Here is a 22,696-nt window from a genome sequence, read left to right as displayed (position 1 = left end):
TTAAAGAGTGAATGGACAAAACATTGAATTGAAAAAAATAGAGTTTTTTGGGTCTTCATTTCGCCCGCCCGCCATGCTGGAGTATTTTTCTGAAGATGAGAAACAAAAAATAGGGCCACCCTTACGAGAAGTCTTACACGATACTCTACCAAAATTGCAGTAAGAAGTCGAGGATCTGTGCTACTTGCTTTGCAACGGACTGTACGAAACTTCGGCATTTTGAAAAGCGTAAAAAGGCACCTTATGGTAAATTTTTTGACAATTTCAAGACGCAAAATAGAGTTGATTTGTGGTTTCCTTGGCAATGCTTATGAACCAGAAATGAATCTATTTGCTTTATGCGTACGTTCTTTTGCATATTTTAGAAATTTTTAGATAGGGTCATATACCTAAAGATAATGTATCGTCATTCAGTTGTTATTATAATATGAATCTTCACACATGAACAACGTAAATCTTACACTGGTAACACATAGCGTTGCCTTTATCCCTAGTTTTGGCAAGATATACATATATTGGTTTCGGAAGCCATTTCCAAGGAAGACTGATGTGCGAAAGGTTTGGTTTACGACTGGTGAAAGACGACAGTGAGGAAAAACACGAGCGTATAGTGCAGAAGACAATAAATGCGGAAAGAGGTTACTGGATTGATGTTACAGTAACAACAAATGTTGCGACAAGTGATGGTGTGGAACTTACCTATAAACCATTTGTAAATAATCAAATTCCGCGTCCGAAGTCTTGCGTTTCTATCTGGTAAGAGTCTACAATTAGAATTTCTGTAGTCATAAGTTACTTGAATTTAGTATACAATGTTGACTAATGATATCAAAATCACTAAAATCTCTTGACACACACTGCTTTTCCAAATGACCGCATTTTAAGTGGAAATACTAAGCAGGGACAGAATAAATTTTATCTCAAAGCATTAGCGACATTGCCATGCAGGGCGATGTTAATGTCATCATTAAAATGCCAAAAGTTGTTAATGGAAAATGGTGTCTGTGATGAGATTTCTTTACAGGAAAGGGAAATGGCACAGCAGGCCTTGCGACGATTATGTTTACCCAATTGTGTGAAAATGCCAGTAAGTTATTAAATATCTCATTGTTATTCGATTGTGTCAAATTGAATGCATTTCTTCTTGATTTCCTGGTCGCTTAACACATAAATCTCTCTCAACTTGTAATGTATTCCTGCAACACTAATAGGCTCAGCGGAGATTTTTTTAATGGAAAGATGGAACAAAACAGAGGGTGTGGAAATCTGTAACCAGTCTGGCTTGCGCCTAATGAGAATTAGGGATGAGGCGGAATATTTCGACGTCACGAACTTTCTAAACACCTTAAATACAACGGCAAGATGTGGTCTTATAGATGCCTTCTTTGATATCACATCTGGGGAGATTACGACAAACTATGATTCAGTTCTGAAAATCAATCGGACCAAATTTGAAGTTAAACGACCATGGGGTGGACCATGTTTACATGTTTGTTGGTAAGTAGATATAGCAACGTATTTAATTGCAACCTACTTATAAAGTATAAAATCTCATAAATCATATTGAAGACCAAAAGTGTTTTTCTAAAAGTAACAATAACTGTCATTCCCCCTTCATTAAGACATGTTTGAAATTGTTTCTAGTTATGAAGTTTCAATCTAAAAAGCATACAAAATTAAAACTTTCAGTCTTTTAAATTATTTTAGAACGCTTCCGTCTTTGGAAAAGGTTTCAGCCTTAGGCCTATTTATTTTAACATTTTTTGAAGTCTATTTTTTGACCCACCGTTGTTCTAAAGAAGGCAACCAGCAATTAAAGGAGGCAGCAAAAAGTTTTAGCCAAAGAAGGATACGTTATTTCCTCGGATATTCGTCCCAAAGCGCATTATGCATTACTCAAAAAATAGCTATCATCATGCACAAATCGGATTATGCATTGTTCTGAAATTTCAGGCATGGGAAATTCCACAGTGGGACATGCGCATTAAAAGCAAATGTGTTATGTGAAGAAACAGGTAATATCGTTTTCGTATTGTACGCACACAATAATTCTCATATATGTCTGAAGCTGAACGATTCCAATTTCTTGACAATGACTGCCATGTTTTCCTTGGCGTGCAAGCTTCCGCTGTTTTGTCGGTTTTCAAAGATATTTTGGAGAGTTTGTTTTCATGAACACGCAGAGGGCGAATATAATACTTACCATAGAAGACAACAATACACTAGCAACATACATCGGCATGACGGAGACTCCATTCAAAACAAGATACAATAACCACATGCCATCATGTCATCAACTGGTACAAAGCGACCCCAAACAAATCCAAGCACACTTTCGTCTTTTTTGACATAATTGACTGATACCCATTAATAACAGAGGACTTACTTGAAAAAGCATTGGTCTTTGCATCAAATTACAACACGATCACTGCCGAAGAGAGAAACATCATCTTGCAAGCAAAGAAATCACTACTTTTCAACGACAACACAACATGGTGCAAGAAGACAACAGACACGCTATTCGACGTGACAAATGGCAGTTAGACGGCGCGGAAACTTGTGAGCTTGTATAGGCCTACCTGCGGTCACTGCTTTAACCAATATGCGGAGACAAGGCAGGCCTCTACAGAGACGACGGCCTGGCTGCACTTGACGAATCACCAAGGAAATGGATATCAGCAAGAAACAAATATGGCAGTTTTTAAAGACCACGGCTTGAGAATCACCAAGGAAACGAACAAGAAATCTACCAACTACCTGGACGTGACCTTTGACCTACCAACTGAAACTTTCAAGCTTTTGACCAAACCAAATAACATCCCACTATATGTCAACAACAGAAGCACCACCTACCCGCCATAATCCGTAACATACCAGAATCCATCAACAAACGACTGCCCAGCATATCATGAGACAAACAAACATTCCATACATCCATCACGCCACACAAGATGCACTCAGGACGCTAAGACCACCAACTCACTTTCAAATCCGTACAGCAACAGGAAAAACGCACACGAACACGAAACATCATATGGTTCAACCCAACGTTCAACAATAGCGTCAACACCAACATCGGGCGCAGATTTCTACATTTAGTCGACAAATGTTTCCCGCATGGCCATCCACTCAGGAAGATATTCAACAGAAATACACTCAAACTAAGCTACAGCTGTATGCCGAACATGCAAAGTATCATCACTTCACACAACAAATCAGTACTTGCCAAAGAAATGGAAAGCAAGAATACAACCGCCACGATCTCCACAAAAGTATTCAACTGTAGACAAAAGAGCAAATGCCCACTGACAGGAAAATGCCTCACCGAGGGCCTGGTTTACAGAGCAACAGTTACCAGAGAAGACAACAATACACACGCAACATACATCGCCATGACGGAAACTCCATTCAAAACAAGATATAATAACCACATGCCATCATTCCACAACACAAAATACATAAACAGCAATGAACTGAGCAAACACATTTGGTCACTGAACGATTCAAAGATAGGATACAGGATTGACTGGAAAATAATAAAGCAATGCAGTCTATACTATAACGTCAAAAACATGTTATCTGTGCCTCTACGAAAAATTCATACTCATCACATATCCAGAAATGTACTCCCTCAACAATAGAAACGAATTACTATCAACCTGCAGAAACAGGAGAAAAGTTCTCCTGTGTAGTCACTAATTTATGCAACTTTTCGCACCAATCAAACAGGTGCCAACAAAAATAAAAGAAATTATTTACCTGCCTCACGACATATGCAATCAGCAGCCTTATATATATATATATATATATATATATATATATATATATATATGTGTATGTATACTTATATATTTGCATTTGTACATATATTGTATATATTTGTGTACATGTATGTACATGTGTGTATATATATATATATACACATATTATATAATATATACATATATATATATTTGTACATATATTGTATATATTGTATATATTTGTATACATGTGTGTATATATTATATACATATATTATATTATATATACACTACAAGAGAGAGAGAGAGAGAGAGAGAGAGAGAGAGAGAGAGAGAGAGAGAGAGAGAGAGAGAGAGAGATTTATTCCAACTTGTTGCCTACAGGTAACATTTCGACCATTTTATACTGTATCACTCTCGCAAATTATCTGAAGACCATGTTCATTGCGTCTTTATATCATCAAATTGTTTCATTTTTTTCTTTGTTATGATGAATAATATGTAATACAGGGGATGGAAAACATACAGTAACGAGCAATTTGTCCACCGTCGCGAACTCAACTGAATCAACAAACATCTTACAGGTAATTTTATTTGAATTAGGAAATCTTGCAGTTTCTTAAGGTGTGATTTCAGATAGTGAATTACGGAGATACAGAATATATATATAACGCCGAATGTGTGAGTCATTTTGTCCTGCCAACCAAGTAAAACAAAACGGTCTCCCGGAAAATAATTATCTCTCAGAATATTAGTACTGTGACTCTCTCGAACATGGACTTAAGCATATTTCTATTTGATCCTTGGAGAATTATTATTAGTCTTATAAATTTAAAGTCACTTAACTAAACAATTAAATAAAATCAATTTTATGTCCGACATTAACGGGGTATTGCGTACTGAAGTACTCAAGTAGTGTCCAAGGCAACCTTTGCAAGAATATATGCCACACTGTGATACCCTATTAAATAACGCACACTTCATCGCACAATTCTTTTATACCACCCCATTAGCTTAGTTTCTTTCATATCACTTGTCTTATATTTTGTCAAACTTATTAATTTGTTTATAGCACCTTTATTTTACAAATTAATCATCGGCACTTTTTCTTTGCAGAGACTTAAAGATATTGAAATTGACATATTGAGACTCTTCGACGGAAATTTCACACGTAATATGACTGTCCAATGGGTAGCAGGTTTGCCTGTTTGTTTGTTCTCACATGGTCAGGTATTTTTGGTTTCATTCTCGAAAAAGAGTTTGAAAGATGATAATTCCAGACCGACCTTTTTCGTCAGCAAGTGCATCCTGTTTTAATTTTTCATTACACCCAGTTAGATAGTGATAATGCTCAATATTTGCTTTTGAGCTAAGAAGAATTCAACAGATGATGGACCCTATGGTGACATAAATATCCGTAAGGAATTTAGTCTATTTTTTGATAAACGTAGGCGTTACACAGATACGGAAAAATATTTTCCTATTCAAATAAATTTATTCAATGAAAAGGTTGACAATTAATAATTTCATGTTTCCTACAGTATTATTTACCGAAATACAAGATGCTATTGATGACATTTTGTTAGATGTCAATGAAAACTTAAGTGCAGAAATACAGAGACGTCTCAGGAAAATCATCTTGACCGTGACTGACAACGTAGCTAAATTCACTCTCAGCAAGATGACAACGGGTGGCGGCACTGCTGTATTCAAAACCCCTTTCATGGAAATGCACTTGGAAAAGAACACAATTCAGACTCTAACGAATTGCACTTCCATGGTTGGCCCCCATACCGGATTCAAAATTCCTTCAGCCGGACACATTTTCCCGCATCTTAGCCGAAACGTAACACTGAACAGAGTGGTAAGTATATTTGCGAGTTACTGAACAATGTATACATAACAGATCGCCAGGCAACGTGGTGTGGCAACGCTAAGGGTACCGGTGTCACTATCAGGAAATGGTGACATCGAAACCAGGTTAAGTCTAGAGTATGGGACTCACTGTTAGAAGGTGGTGGGTTAGAGACTCAAGCACGGAATTGCGGCCGTAAGCAAATACCTTTGCTTATCATTGCTCATATTGGTAGTGACTTAAAGAGACCTTATCTTGCTATTGGGCATTTGCTTGTGGGATGATAAGAAAAACAAAAAAAAAAGAATAGAAAATATAGACAATAAAAATGATATGGCCTTAGAAGAGGAAAAGGGTCAAACAAAGTTGCACACAATATATCTATGTGAAGAGTAGTTGTAATTGTAATCGCATGTGGAAGAATGAAAATTGTTTGGCAGATTGTAAAATTGTCAAAGCAATCACCGGGATTCGTGATCATCCTTTGGTTTTGAAGACCAGTGTGATTATTGAACAGTATTACTATCTTTTTAATAAGTAAGGTATGTGCTTCTTATTCTAATTCTAAACCTGTCCACTTGCATTAGTTCGAACATTTTTGCTAGTTGTGCGCAACTAAACCTTAATAATTTCCTTTTGCAGTTTTTATGTTCAGAGTGTGATGGGTATCTTTGTTTGTTTTCTTTTTACAAACCTCAGAATAAATCCGTCTGTTGCCGTTAAGCGGGATGGTTGTGCGCAACTAAACCTAAATATTTTCCTTTTGCAGTTTTTATGTTCAGAGTGTGATGGGTATCTTTGTTTGTTTTCTTTTTACAAACCTCAGAATAAATCCATCTTTTGCCGTTAAGCGGGATGGCCCTACTCTTTCAGTTGGCCCTTGAATCATTATAGTTCAGAGGTTGTTTTTCTTATTGTGCTTTGGGTAAAATATTTCTACAATATTCCTGTATGTTTTTCGCAGTCTCTTTCGAAGAAAACATGTCTATTTTTCAACGTGGGTGCACGCGTTGGGAGGGCGGATTTTTCAGTTTTCTCGTATTACTTGAAGCTCATTATAAAGCTTCTGACTTCGTATGTAATCAAAGCAAAACCATCCTTTGCCTAAGCTATTGTGACATATAATATAAGCAATATAATTTGCCTGTGATGATGTAAAAGCATTCCATAAATCACTGACATTTCTCATCTGTCATCATTCCCTAAATTCTTGAGAGTAGTGGTGTCAACTTCTCGTTTTGACATTCTCGTCTGCCTAGTCAAACGGTAATTCGTGATTTCTAGTTATTACTAGTACTAGCTTGGTTCATGTTAAGTAGATTGTGTCATGGTCAGAGCTAGGGCGATCGGACATTGTTTCAACACACTAAGGTGTATTTGGTAAGTTTGTAATGAAAATGTCAAAAGTTTCCCTGTGTTACAGGGATCACAGACTTCTTTTATTAATAGAGCTGATCAAGTTGTAAATTTGAGACAACATGTGCAATCTTTACTAATCAGAGTTACGGATTCAGTCACGTGATATTGTCACTTGTTGTCTCGCACTTCGCCATTCTGACGCCATTTTTTGCAGTCACTTTACCTTATTTGTGAAGACATAAGGAATGTCTACGCGGGTTGATTAACAGAAGTATATCACTTGGCCCGAGAGTTTTACTAATAAAAGCCATCATGGCTAACGAAGTAGGATACTATATCAGGTTTTTCCGTAGTGCGATGGTCTACTCAGAGATCTGTTTTTCTTAATTCAGATATTCCGCTTGGCAGCTGAATTGCACCAAATTTTGAATACGTCGGACCGATTAACGTCCGATATATTGAGTTTGTCGTTTATCAGCGAGGACGGCCAAGAGATTAAAGGTAGGTTCGATACTGCACTACCTACAACACTGTAACTTTTGAACATCAATGTGCATCATTGTTTGTCGCACCGGACATATTTCCCAGTGGCGCATAATTTAGTACAGGCTGGGAAAATCATGTTTTTAAACAAATGTAACACACATATTAAAAATACAATCCGCGCATAAAGACTACAAACAAAATAGCATCGTAATACATCATTCAACATGATCTACAACTGTGCAAAAAATGTGGTTGAAGTGTCAGTAAATAAGTGTATCATTAAGTAATGCAATTCAAAGTCTACATACTGCCATAATGTTCAGAAGCATCAATACGCTCAATGGGGAGACATATCTAGCAACATAATGTAAGTTGCATTTAAGCAAATATTGCTGTAGATAATAGTTCCTTTTCTAGTGCATTTCGTTGATAACGATTTTAAAGAGGGAAAGCGGGTGGTTTCAATGCATATTTAGAATCTGAATCCAAGTTTGTATGATATAAATTAGCTCCGTAATGTTTAAACAGTATGTAGTATGAAAATAATAGCATCATTATGATCAATGCATGACTTTGATTATGACTATGTATATATTTCTATATTTCCCCATGAAAAGAAAATTGCTGTCATCGGTCAATCGTATGGAAATATGCTTATCGATGTTAATAACCTTCACATACTATAGAATCTTTGGAGTTCAACGTATTCTTTGAAACTCGAATTTTTTCTTGAAATGCCAAGTATTTTGTGTAGGTCCTAGCTATGTACCAATAGCGTATGTCGTCGCTGTAATCGTTCACCATCTAAACTTTATCCTTTTTGTTACTACATCATTCATCCCTTTTCTACTTTAACTGTAACCGTTTTCAGTACAAAATTGCAACACAAGACATTGAGGTGTGGATAGGCAATCGTCAAGCACCATTAAATGAAACATTTGTTGTGGGGCAATGCGTTAAAACTGACGCTGTTACACATTACGGATTTCAGATTATGGTAAGTTCCTCGGATTCTTATTTCTGTTGTTGTACACTTGTTTCTACCCTATATTCGCCAGTCTACCAATATTCAGACCAGATCATAGGGAAATATTTAAGGTGACTGCTTACTTTATCACCGAAACCTTTTTCATATTAGTCTTCATTATCTCTGCGGACGTGAACAATAATTTGGAAAGTCAGAAATTACTTTTATGTTGTTATACCTCCCATTGTATCTGTAACATTTTTCGAAGTCTGTCTCAAGAATAGGTAATTTTGAAATGTCTTTTGTGGTGAATGTTTCAGGCTTTCAAGCCTTTTCATGCCGTTCAAATAATGCTGGCCTCGTCTGCGCCTGTCTTTGAGAACACCACAGCATGCCTGTCGACAGAATTACCAGGAAACGTCACTGCTCGTAGTGGTTTCAAATCATCGAGTGACGTCATCTTTAACGGAAGCTATGCTAATATCTTCCTGCCGGAAGAAGAGGTCACCAAGGCCGGAAGTTTCTATGTAACCTTTGACCTAATCTACAGTGAGTTTGAATGTGTTAGTTAGCTCCTTCTCAGATCTCTCTTACAAATTGTAGATTGGCCTTTTCGAAAGCATGTGAGAAATAAACCTATGCATATCTAGCTTCAACTTTAATTATTCTGGTACTTTGTTTAATTTATCTCAGGGTGTGGAAGGTCACATTAATGGCTTTTTTTTTCTGTTTGTTATACATCAACTTATAAGTGTTAAAAATTCAGTTGAAATGATAGTCATTAAATATGAATTGAACAGAAACGAAAAAAAGCAAGTCTTTGCGTGTCCCTCGGAATTTTTTATCCATTTCATTAATTCTAAATACTTTTAATGTTTAAAATATCTGCGAGATTTTTTTAAAATTAAGAAGATAAATAAGTCTTAGATGTTTAAGATATCTTATGGTCTTAGTTATCTCAACTTATTTGTATACTTTTAGGGTGTTTAAAATACATTTAAATGATCGCCATGTGCCTAAATGGTTTCTTTAAAGATAAGAAGAAACGCGAAAAAATTGTCTTCACATTTGTCTTGGAAAATTTAATAATTCTTAATACTTTAAATGCTCCTTTATATTTATAAGTTTCTTTTTTTCCAAAGTTAGAAGACACGTAACGTCATTGTATAGATTTATCATTGTAAACATTAGAAACGGCCAGTGCAGGTCACCATTCACATTCTGTCATAAAATGATCTATATCTTTGATATAGCACTTCGTGTTTTCCCTTTTAATTATTATCAGTTAAATATTCCACTCCATCGCAAACATCACGAATTTTCGCAAGATATCATATCTATATTTCATATTCATCTTAAGGTCATGGAGTTGAGTTCAGAGTATCAACCACCCAACACAGATGCAGTTATTCTGATGACAACACCTACACTGGCAAGTGATGGATGCAAGGTAAGATTTTCATATTTTCTAGTGCAACCTACCAATTTGTTTCTGTACATCCAACATATCTTTTAAAACAAGCATACACACGCTATACATGACGGACAAAGCGGAGCTACAAGGAACTATCTGTGTATTTCAAAGCCGCATTAAAATCGCTACTTGGAACGCGCAGACAACATGTTGAAAAGGTTTTGTCCGTCCAATCGCCGAAAGAACGACACGTACATGTTTTCTGCATGTGTCATTTTAACCATCATAACAAATTGTATTCTTGAAATTATGTTGAAAAACATCATTATGTTGTAAGAAAAGAATTGTCTGTACGACTGTGAGTGTGATAATTCTCTGTAGTGTTACTTTGTTTATGAAAATCAGACGCATATATTTAACTTGACTTCCAGGTATCTCCGAAATCCAACGCCAATTCCACTTTGTGTTTGTGCAATCACCTAACCACGTTTACCGCAGCGTAATATGGAGATCGTGTTATATTCTATCTTTGGGTTTCCAGGACAAGTAAAACCCCTACAACGAATTCCTTGCAAAATCTGATAACATCAAAGCAAATGTTTCCTTAAAATCAGGATATTGGCTAATACGGTAATTTGTATGTAACATAATTATTCTTTCCATAAGGGTCGCGTGACAGTCCATTTAAATTGTCTCTGATAAACCGTATATTTGTAACCTTCCCCGTGCAAACGCTGTAATATTTCTGTTTTTGTCATTACTATTGGCAACATAATGAACTTAAAAAACGTATCTCAGATTTCTTATCTGATCTAGTATTTCGTTACAGATTCTCAAAGTTTTTTTGTGTAGAGATCAATCAACGACTTGAAAATCACTGCATCATCAAGAATGATCTGGAACCTGGGGCAAAAACATCGTATACACGTGTCACATTAAATACAGCAGCGTTTGCTTTAGATTCGTATTTGCTTGGGAATTTGCTCATTAGCAAATACTGGTATAAGGCCATGTATCAAAACACGAAGTATCCATTTCTTTAATTTTATTGAATGCACTGAGTTTGATCGGTCTTTTGATTTTGGACTTACTGAGATTTACTTAAAAGTAAAATTTGATGAGTGTAAATACGTGATTATTATCCAATTTCTATATTCACTGAATTTATGTATGAACCAATATATTTGGACAGAATGCACTGTATTAGATTGGACATATATCTGCGTATAAACCGTGTTTATATTTATATTAGGGTTTTATAAAATGTGTGCCTATAAAATGCATACATCCTGGGCGTAACAGTAGTATGATGATTGCTAGAGGCATGGAATTTAAGAAACAGACATAATTGCTTTGTACTTGAAGTAATTTGGGTAACACATCGAGTATGTTTTGTATCTATTACTCGAGTTTTATGAATTAACGCTATCGTCAGATAGATTTTATTGTATGAAATTTACTTCAGGTGATTACATATAAGTATCAAGTTTGGCCAAGTCAGCTGGTGCGATGGGTTGGAACGAAATTTGATAAGTAAAATTTGTTTTCGTTTCAGCAGATTGAGACCATCACGGAATGTTTGATTAACAGGTCGGGCTTATAGGCATTGATTTAGGAATAGCTTAGCTGTCAGACAAAGATTGCACTCTTTAGACAAATTTGAGTAACAAGTGGCTTTCAGTTGGAATGCCCGTGATATCTTAAATGGTGTGTCCTTAGAATTCAAATGCAAGGCATAATTTGGAAATTTTGTGCTGTTAGCATATGCCTTGTTTCGGATATGTTGGGCTTGATTTGAATAGCGTACTTTAAATGTGTTGCCAGTAAGTCAGTCAGCCATTAAGCTCTATGTAATATTTCGCCCGTAAGCTCTATGTAATATATGTATATATGTGTGTGTATTGTGATTTGCATCACAATACACACACATATAAATATATATATATTTATATATATATATATATATATATATATATATATATATATGTGTGTGTGTGTGTGTGTGTGTGTGTGCGTGTGTGTGCGCGTGACTGTGTCTCCGTTTCTGTGTGTGTTTTCTGTATGTGTGCTTATGTGTCTCTGTGTGTTTATGTGTGTGTGGTACGACATAACTTTATTAAAACAAAATGGCTATTGCCATAATTGATAGTTTGTTTATTTCAAATATTATCCTTTCCTTGTATGTATACGTGTTGTGTATTCATTGTTGATCAAAATTTCACAATACAAATACTGTAGTAGCAATTAGGTTAGAATGGAACTAAATATCTTTCAGCAGAAAGGATAGAAATAACATCATTTATTGGCAATGGCTTATTACCAAGCAGTGACGAAGCTGATAGTTCCATTGATTCAAATACTGTAACGATAAGAAGGACAGTATTTTTATTTAATGTATTCTGACTTTTTCCAAAAAAGAGTTTTCAACATGTTTATGGAATATGCACATTTCATTCGGCAAATAATTCTTAAAATATTATGGTCTCAAATTTGTTTTCCATCTTGTGGAGTAGTGTTGCAATCCATTTTATTGTCAAACACAATAGTCAACATGTGTTTCTGAGGCGACATTGTGGGAAAAACTCATTACGTACACAAAGAATAGACACACTGACCAGCCTACGAGGATTCCATTTGTGCTGACGTACCACCCGTCACTACCCAGCATCTCCTCCATAATCAACAAACATTGGCCTATCCTTCAATCAAATCAAGAGACAAAAGTTACATTTGACAAACCACCTGTTGTAGCATTCCGACAACCACCAAACATAAAGAAAATGCTGGTAAAAGCCCGGACTAAAACATCTACACAGAACGACACAGAACCAGGTACTTGTACACCCTGCAACAAATGTAGAGCATGTCCCCACATGCTGAAAACAAAACAAAATTCAATAACCAACCAACTCACTGGAAAATCTCAACCTCTTGTCGGACATGTTACATGTAATACACGCAATATCATCTACGTCATTATCTGTGATAAGTGTAACAAATTATACATACGCGAAACGAAACCTGAACTCCATACTAGAATTATGAACATTTATACAGTATCAGAACTCATAAACATACTCTAGTAGCCCACCACTTTCATGAACCCGGGCACAACATCAATAATTTTCGTTTCTCTAGTCTTTGCAAAGTGTATTCAAAAGCAGATAAAATAAGAAAACAGCTTGAACTTCATTTCATTCATAAGCTTGGTACTCTGTCACCCAACGGCATCAATAAAAAGGACTGGTAAAATAGTACAGTTCCTATAGGTTTTCACATCCGCTTCACCTACAGCTAGGGAGTCCTTTCCTCATGTCTGTAAGTCTGTAGTGTTTGTTCTGGGGAGCCCTCCTTTCATTGTATTTCGCGCCATTAGCTTTGTACGATCCGGCCGGGCAACATCGCTACTTTTAGACTGAGTGTTCACTCGTCTTCTGTTTGTAACTTCAAACTTTTTCTTCTCGTCTGTACAGATTGATTTTTAGCTATATTATCTTTTATAAACTAACAACTCAGTTGTTCGAATATTTTTTAAATGGTTTTACGCCTGTGCTACTCATTTTCATTTTACTTGTCCCATATTTACTGTAATGTCGTTGTTTTTTAGATTCCTGATGAAGATTCCCTGTGTGGAATCGAAACGTCGAAGTTTTAGAAATAAACTCTACTTTGGAACAGAGTCTTGTTTTTCATCCGCTCAATACTACTCTCAAGACCAAGTTTCATTGCCCCTAGTACCTGTTACTGTAGTTGGACTGACACCAGTTCTAAAAACAAACTTAATTGTTTATATGACGGCTAGAACGACAAAGAAATTAGGTCCAGTGGCCACTTTTCTTAACGCTTGTATTTGAAGAAAGACGTTTGATGACTTAAATTTATTTAGAAAGTCGAAATTTACTAATGCAGCTTTCGTATTCAATGACGTAGTTGTAACGCACACACGGAGTTGGGGGACTTACTGAATATGGTAAACTGATAAATTTGTTATTCGTCTTATATCAATTTGTCATCAAATGAGGCTATGACCTTTGTTTTGACAAGATTCTTGGCTGTTGCTAGGCGCTGCTTGTCACTAATCAATTCGACAGTCATGTGGTAACAAAGCGAGACTGAATCCTTCCTTTTGAGTTTTTTTATCACAGAATTAATTTCATTACATCTAGATCTGTATACTCACAATTCGGATAATTGATGCTATGAACGAGACACGAATTGTGCCATGTGCACGTTAAGTGTTTGTTAACATATGCAGTCGCCAAGCTTTGATGAGATCAGTGTACGCTGCTGGGCTTGCTTTTGAAAATGATACCCGGCGTGGTAAATATTAGTCACGGGATGATCTCTATCATCTTTTGCTTGTTGCGGAACTGGCATGCCTATCACTGAATGTCATATCATAATTTTGTGCCGCAAACTGGTAAATTTCGTCAACTTTTACAAAATCTTCACAAAACTGTTCTCGAAGGCTGATATACTGATTTTTCAAATTTTTAACCTGACTTAACAATGCGGAGGGGAAAGTAGACCGGTTCGGGACTGCCTTCCCACTGGAATATGCGGATAATCTAATCTATCTGATGCACAGTTCTCAATTCCTCAAACACTTCAAGCTCCGCAATGCCCTCTCCCTACCACTGAATGTTTACCGTTGCCCACTAGGTGCACATATTCCCATGTGTATATCTCATTTATGCAACTGTTCATCTTAAACCCGGTGAGCCGTCTTTCAGTGCGTGGATGAAATATACATTCGTGTTGAATATAAAGCGACGGGAAGGTTAGCCTGTCCTTAGTTCCAATTGACATAATCCTTCAAAGTGGCAACAATTGCGTAAAATGCTTTTGATGTCCATCTCAAATAATTTATTTTAAAAACGTCAACAAGAACATTGCTGTCATGATAAAAATGCATTTATGGCAAAAAAATGTACAGACGAGCGTTCAATGTGAGGGATGATGTACTGTTTTATCATTTCCCATGGTGAATTGCAACAGACACATTAAGTCAGAGTTCATCTCAGATAGATCCAAATGAAAGTCAGCCAGGTCTTTATGTTAATGTGGAAAAGTTTATTGCACAATGCTGGAAACAATATGATGTAATTATGAGAAAGGGAATTTGCCAATCCTCCCGACCATCGGAAGACTAAGCTTAAAGGTTGGAATCGACAGATATTGTTGTCATTGCTGAAAGAACTTTTGATATCATCCTAAAATAGTTTTTCCAACATATACTGTTGTTTCAGGTTAATATTTAATTTCAGAAAATAGTAAAAAAAATTGACTTAAATTTTATTTTGTATCATTAATAATAAAATTGAGGTGTTAAACCCCTAATATATACATCTTTATTCTTCAAGTGAGTTATAGCTACTATTCCAAAGTTTAGAGTCTCTGCTTTTGAAGAATTTATACTATGATGGGGTTGACCCGTCATCTTTGATGAAAAAGTTCCTCTGAAAGAAATGTGTTGGTTACGTGCAGCATAAGCTTTTATCTACTTTTTGCTATAAAACATTTTATTGATCTCAACATTTCGAGTTTGGAGACTATGCATACGTATTCGGTAAACAAACACCTATGATAATGTGGTCCGGCGTGAGGGACCCGTAACAATCCTGTGAATGGCAGATGCAGGGACACACTGATGTTAATTACAGCAAATGTTTGAGAGAGAGGAGAGAGAGAGAGAGAGGAGAGAGAGAGAGAGAGAGAGAGAGAGAGAGAGAGAGAGAGAGAGAGAGAGAAGGGAGAGACCAGAATAGGCAAATGACAAGTGTGTATGTACGCAACAAGCAGTTAGACATCATTAATCATTATTATTGGACGGCAGAAAAGTATGAGTTTGACTAACTGATCGAGTCGTTGATAACGCTTACCCTAAGTAGTCGGCCTGCGCGTGTCACCCCGAATAACACAGACTCTGCGACTTCAAGGTAAATGTGTCATGCTTTCGATGACTTCCAGCCTACAAATCGGTGGTGAGCAAATGATCACATTGCCAGCTGTTCTGCTCATCTTCACGAGTTTTCCTTGACATTTAGACCAAATCAGTGACCAACAGATATTTAGTTTACTATCATGAACAATCCTTATGTAAAAGGAAATGACACTTGTCATTTGCAAGATCGCACTAAACTATGATGGCCCAACGAACAGATAGGTGGTCAGCCGAGAGGGACTTTTGATTGAGTTAAACTAAATCCTCTTACTACGCATTGTTTATAGCTTTAATAACACTATCGGCTTTACTGTCTTAATATAAGATGTGGTTAATAACACTTGACTGGAGCTTGTTTGAATATGATTTCCATCGTCAATATCTAGTCGTCAATTACGCATGTCGCGATCGGCCCAACTAACACTAACTCTGTGGAAGAAATTTGTGGAGATTCTCAGGATATCACTTTGGTGTTTTGCAATTGTCAAGATCAACACTAATCTGTTCTAATGATCTTTAAAATATCCTTCTTACTAACGAGAGGAAATCATTGAAGCGATGATATGTGATTTCTTGTGGAGGACCACCATACAAATGAATTAGTCGTCCTTAGCAATATAGTTTTTTGATAATGACGGCTAATACGACCAGGAAAATAGATCAAGCCGTCATTTGGCTTAACGTTTGCATATGAAGAGAGACTTTTATTAAATTACAGTATTTACAGATCGCAATTTGCTATGCAACTTTCGTGTTCAATGACGCAGCTGTGGCGCGCACACTCAGTTGTGGTAAACCGGGAAAGTTATTAATAGTCTGGTGTCAACTTGTCATGAAATGCAGCTATGACCTCTGTATTACAAGAATCTAGGCCGTTGCTAGGCGCTGCTTGTCATTAATCAATTTGACAGCGTGACTGAATCTTGTTTTCTTTATTATTTATATCACAGAACTAATTCCATCACCTCTTTATACTCACAATTCGGATAATTGATACTATTAGGCTGCGTTCACAAATAACGATTGGGGGGGGGGGGGCTGGAGGAATCTTGATTGAAATCTTATTTTTTTTCAGATCCCCCCCTAAGTACCCTAAAAAATTTTCAAATGCCCCCCCTCTATATGGTCAAAATTTTTCAAGTCCCCCCAACTATCACAGGCCCGCATATTTGTAAAGGATGTGAGCGCAGAAAAAATAAACATGTATTGCGCCGTTCTGCTCACAGGTGTTCAACACTACCTGTATTAGCATTTTGTATAGTCATATTCCCAAGGCAAGTTCTTTAAATGCATCAGTGAATTTTTTAGATTTATTGGTCTAAAAGCCAACTTGAGTTAATCCAACTCTGGCCAGGTCAATTGCTCCTGTTGAAGAGCACACAAAATGCAATCATGAGAGAGTAGGAAAATTGTGAATTCTGGCTAATTGCCGTATTGCACAGTGACCTACCAAAAAATTGTTTCAAAACTACAAGACCTATATGAATTAGATGCTACTCAAAATTGACAATACCGGAAGGTTAAAATATTCCATCAAATAAATGTTTTAATCTCTGAAATTTTGGGTGTGATAATTGCAAATTTGGTTAAAAAATAAATAATTCCATTTGGTCACATATTTTTTCTTTTAGTCTTTACTATTCAAAGTTTTACTTCTGTATCATTTTATAATAAGAGTGTGAAAATTTAGAAAATCAAGCATGGTGACCCCATCTTTTTTCTTTAATATTTGATTATTCTCATATGCCAGAATTCAAACATTTCTATGTTTTCTTCCTTGTGTTGCTCTCTGGCCTGATCTTGTGTACAAGTGAGTTTCACTGTCATGAGTGTCATTTGACCTAAACTCTTTCTTCAACTACCATGTACATTAGAGTCAGAGCTGTCTCTGTCACTGTTCAGGTATGCAGTGACAGTGACACTGCAGTAGCATGGTAGTATCTGATAGTGACACTACCCGTAGGCAGTAGCTGTATTAACTTTGATAATTTTGGCAATATTTTTGTTCAGTTTTACAACTGCGTTCTTGTTCTACTCCTACAGCATGTTGAATTGTCCAGTATTCAGCTTGCTATCACAGCCTATGTATGTGTACCATGCATTTGTATCACTGACAACTGACTGTCAGTCTGGACTCCAATTAAATTATCACCAAATACATATTTATATTTATATATACAGTTTTTGTAGGCAAACTAAATATTGTGTGTTTGAGCATGCTGTAGGGAGATAGCAAGAAACTGTAGTTGTTATATTGCATAGAAATATTGCAGAAATCATTAACAGTTGCAGCTTCTGCCCTGTTACGAGGCTCAAGTTTCTTTTTTACGACAAATCACACGTTTAGATTTTTTCGAGATAAAAGTCATGAAATGTGACAAAATGGTTCTAGATTTTGTTAAATTATTACTAACATTACAACATTTTGATGACATAAAAAATGGTATTCATTTTTCATTGAATTACCTACAAAAACTTGGAATTGGAAAATGTAAAACTCAAAAGGGACCCAAAAATTTTCAAGTCCTCCCCCTACAGGTAGAGCAAAATTTTCAAGTCCCCCCTCTACTACCCCCAAAATTTTCGAATCCCCCCTGAATTCCTCCAGCCCCCTAACCGTTTTTTGTGAACGCAGCCTTAGCGAGATACGAATCTTGCCATGTACATGTCTAGTGTTTGTTAAGGTGTGCAGTCACCAAATTTGGCTGACATCAGCGTACGCTGTTGGACTGGCTTTAAATTTGAAAAAGTTCACCGACGTGGTAAATACTAGTCACGGGAAAATGTTTATTATCTTTCGATTGTTGCGGTACTGGCATGTCTATCATTGAATATCATACCATAATTAGGTACCGCGAACTGGTAAATTATCATCAATTTTAACAAAATCATCACAAAATATTTTACGAAGGCTGATATACTGATCTTACAATTTTTGATCTTGACCTGACAATTTGGAGGGGAATGTAGACTCGTTCGCCGCTGCCCTCCCACTGACATATACGGAATACATGCCCTCCCACTGAATACTGATGCGCAGAGCCCTTCAATATTTACGGCAAGCCCGCTTCAAATTCCCCACATTAGTTTAAGCTCCACGGTGCCCTCTCCTCAAACTCCTGAAACTTCCCCACTGCCCACTAGATGCACATATTCCCATGTGTACATTTCCTCTGCGAAATTTTTATCTAAATCCAGGTGAGCGTTCTTTCTGTGCATGGATGCAATACGCCTTGCTGTTGAATGCAAAGCTACATGACGTTAAAACTGTCGCTAGCCCCTCGGTTTCACCCGTCACAAGCAACACGTACTAGCTGGCCACAGCGCTGTTTTCCGATCAGGCGTGCTTGTATGGCAGCCAAGATCAGCGCAAAATTGTGCAAGCAAAACACTTATTATTTCAATCGATGGACATTGCTCCCTCTGTGGTTAGCGTTTAATGTCACCCTCCCTCCACTTTCTGGTACCCACTGCCAATAATTGTCTGCCCGTCCACAGTAAAATGACTGAAATTTCTTCCCTGATACTATAAATATTGAATTTTCTCCCCGCCTACTATACATATTGACTTGTTTCCCTGCTCGCTGATAATTTTCTTTTCATTTGTCCGCCCACTGAAAAACTATACACGAAAACTATTTGCGCAGCCATCTTCGTTGGTGGCATAATTTTAATGGTAAGAGAACTTCCTGGCAGTCTTTGAGAAATAGTGTAATATTCCACAATCATTATATCATTTAAGTGACAAAAGAGTCATGGTTGATATTGCAATATTTACAATTTAAATATTTCAAAAAAATTAATCAACCCTGCTAGAAAAGAAGATTTACGCAATTTGTCTGTCCGAAAATATCATTTAGTAACCTCGGTCCGATTTCACTTCATGGAGAATCAGCAAAGTTGTTACGGGACATCGTCTTGTGCTTCATAGGCTGTCCTGATAGACAACAGAGTGTCGTCACTCACCATCGTTTTCGTAAACAAAATCCGATGGCATTATTTTTGGGGCTTCAGCTCAGTGTCTAAGGTCATCAATTCTATACACCTGAAGCGAATGTTTAGCAACAGATTTCCAGAAAATGAGGATTATCAAATGGCAAGAGGAAAGGGGATACAGAATATGGATTGAACTTTTCCTCAGGACCATAGAACACCCGTTCATATATTAGGGTTTCGCTTACGTTTAGTTTTTGCTGAATTCGATTATTAGAAGAATATATATATATATATATATATATATATATATATATATATATATATATATATATATATTTATATATATATATATATATATAACAAACACACACACACATATATATATATAATATATATATATATATATATATATATATATATATATATATATATATATATATATAACATTTTTTTTCATTGTGGCATTTACAACACAAGTTTGCAAGAAAGTTATCTTTGCGTCATAAATTATGTTACTTGTCAGAAAAGAGACAGTCAAGTAACACTTGTCACTCTATTGCGGTCATCAAGAAGGAAATCACATGACTCATGTCGCATCATACCAAGACAACTGTGCGTCATTGAAGGTAACCACTTTCCGTCAACATTTACTGGTGTCATCTTTGGTCGTTGAGGGCGAATATTTCATCACAGGTTCTCGCTTTTTTCCCGACTGTTCCCTATAGTTTAACATGCGCCTCCCATAGTATTTGATCGGGGTTTCTGAATTATTTCTCAATCTTACGCTGTGATGACTTCGTCGCAGCTAGCGCCGATCATGTCCCTCGCTGCTAATCACCTCGATGTGGGCTTGCTTCAGGACTCGCCTGTCCGGCGAACATTAATTTCCGCCTACTCCTCTGACGTGGCGGCGCAGTCGCATCCGTACACACGGCAGTGTTGGAGACGTAGGGAATCGGCAACCTAGAACACAGAAAACAGCTTGACGTTAATGTTCGTAAATGGGTCACTTTTTATGAAAAATCCCTAAACATGTTGACTCAATTATAAGTTCTCAACCCCCAATGGGTCGCCACCATAAAAAAATGTCCTTATGAGCAAGGAAAGCCTTCACTTGCAACAACATAACGGTGAACAATCCCTGAATTTGTCAAAAAGGTCCACTGCTTTGACGTACATGGGTAGATGCTTTCAATCATACTCATTTAACCATGTATAAAAATAAACTGTAAATAGTCGCTAGCAGGTAAACGAACGGGACGACCGTGCACAGATGGCCTTATAAAAGACTCCATAGACAATTAGCGTATACACAGATATGTGAACACAGTAGAATTAGGCGATACCTCCATTAAATATTCTTAATATGGTCAATGTTGACTGCGTCAGTTCCCAATACCTTTGTGATGACAAGTTTCGTCAAACGCGTAAGCTTTTCAGGATAGGGTCAATGAACTTGTAACAATTAAACAGGTAATTGCAGACGGCAAAGCGATGAACCGCACATGTTATACGAGAGGGAACCATGCCTCCTTTATTGACACAAAGTAGTACACGATGAAGGATTCGGTGCCAATAGAAGAAAGGAATAAGACAGGAAAGGTAAGAAACCGCAACAGTCTCATCAGAACATATTGCCTGTGCCTTAATAAGCGGTCCTCGCTTGTCATTTTTTAAAAATAATGTTATCGTACAAATCGTCTCAATTTTCCCCGCAATTTTCCTTAAATACTTCAAAGGGACATTTTGTTAAATCATTAGAACCATTCTGATATTGCCCACCTGTTTTTTTCTCTATTGTAATTATGCTCACTATTTTGAGAGTAGGTCTCTGTAGTTGGGACAGTCAACCAGCCCATAAGGCAATTTGTTAGCCATAGGTGCTGTCACCTGTTGATAGGCCACGTTAACGAATTTATTTTGAACAAATTGAAATTTTTAGGGGCAGATTATAGCCTTACAACTAAAATTAACATTTGACATTTTGCTCTGCCACCGACGAGTTTTCATTCTCCACTCTCCACCAGAAGAGATCCCGCTTTCCTCACTCCCTATCAAAAAAACCCACTGTTCTCTCCTTTTTAAAATGTCCCCACTTCCATTTCTGTGTCATTTGTCATTGCCCTTGGGTCGGAAACAAAACTGTCGAAAGCAAAAAAGTACATTCCCTGCTTGCCCACTTAGCCGTTTTCAAGTTGCCTGCTTAACATAGGATTATTCATTGTATGATTAAAACCACTGGGAAGAAGCCAGGGTAAGATGATTGAACGACAGAAAATTCACCAACACACATAGACATAGAAGAAGCGGATATCTGGCGAGGGCACCTATCAAGCATGTTAACTTAGAAAGACATCCACTGTGTCGTTCAAAGCAAGCTTTCGTGTCTCCCTGCTGTCACTACTTTGAATTAATAAAACATTGAAATCCTGTGTACCTTTCAGCGAGCCAAGGCGAGAAAAGTCCCTTAGGGAACTTTTCAATTGCACCAGGGCGCCATCCGTTGAGTTAAATAAGGTCGTGTACCCTGCAGTAGGGTTCAATGTAGATATCACAGCCGGCAATACCTGTGAGATCTCCCCTTTCCCGCCAACGACTGACTTGCCTTTGGTTGGGATAGCGCGAGATAATGAATGGCGAGTACACGTGATGAAAGCGATATGTCTCATTGGTACAGATATCATTCGGTGTCTCAAAATTTCTCTTTGATAATATTTAATATTAATAAAAGCACATGTACCTTAATTGCATATTATGTATTCTTAAATGGGCCGTTTCACTCGTTAAAAAGTAGTCCCGCGAGATAATGCACATCGTGATGATATTTTTGCAATCATTAACAATAATTGTACGTACCGATGAACATCAAAACGAAAACTACAAAAAGCTGTTCATGTGACAATTATGTAATCCAATGACTATTTCATGTGACGTCATGGAATGCACATGTTTTTCTAGCGAAGCCGTAAAACGAGCAGAGTTCGGTATTGGT

The sequence above is a fragment of the Ptychodera flava genome, chromosome 3, assembly GCF_041260155.1.
Source record: "Ptychodera flava strain L36383 chromosome 3, AS_Pfla_20210202, whole genome shotgun sequence".
NCBI classification, from domain to species: domain Eukaryota; kingdom Metazoa; phylum Hemichordata; class Enteropneusta; family Ptychoderidae; genus Ptychodera; species Ptychodera flava.
This window is presented reverse-complemented; position numbering follows the sequence as displayed.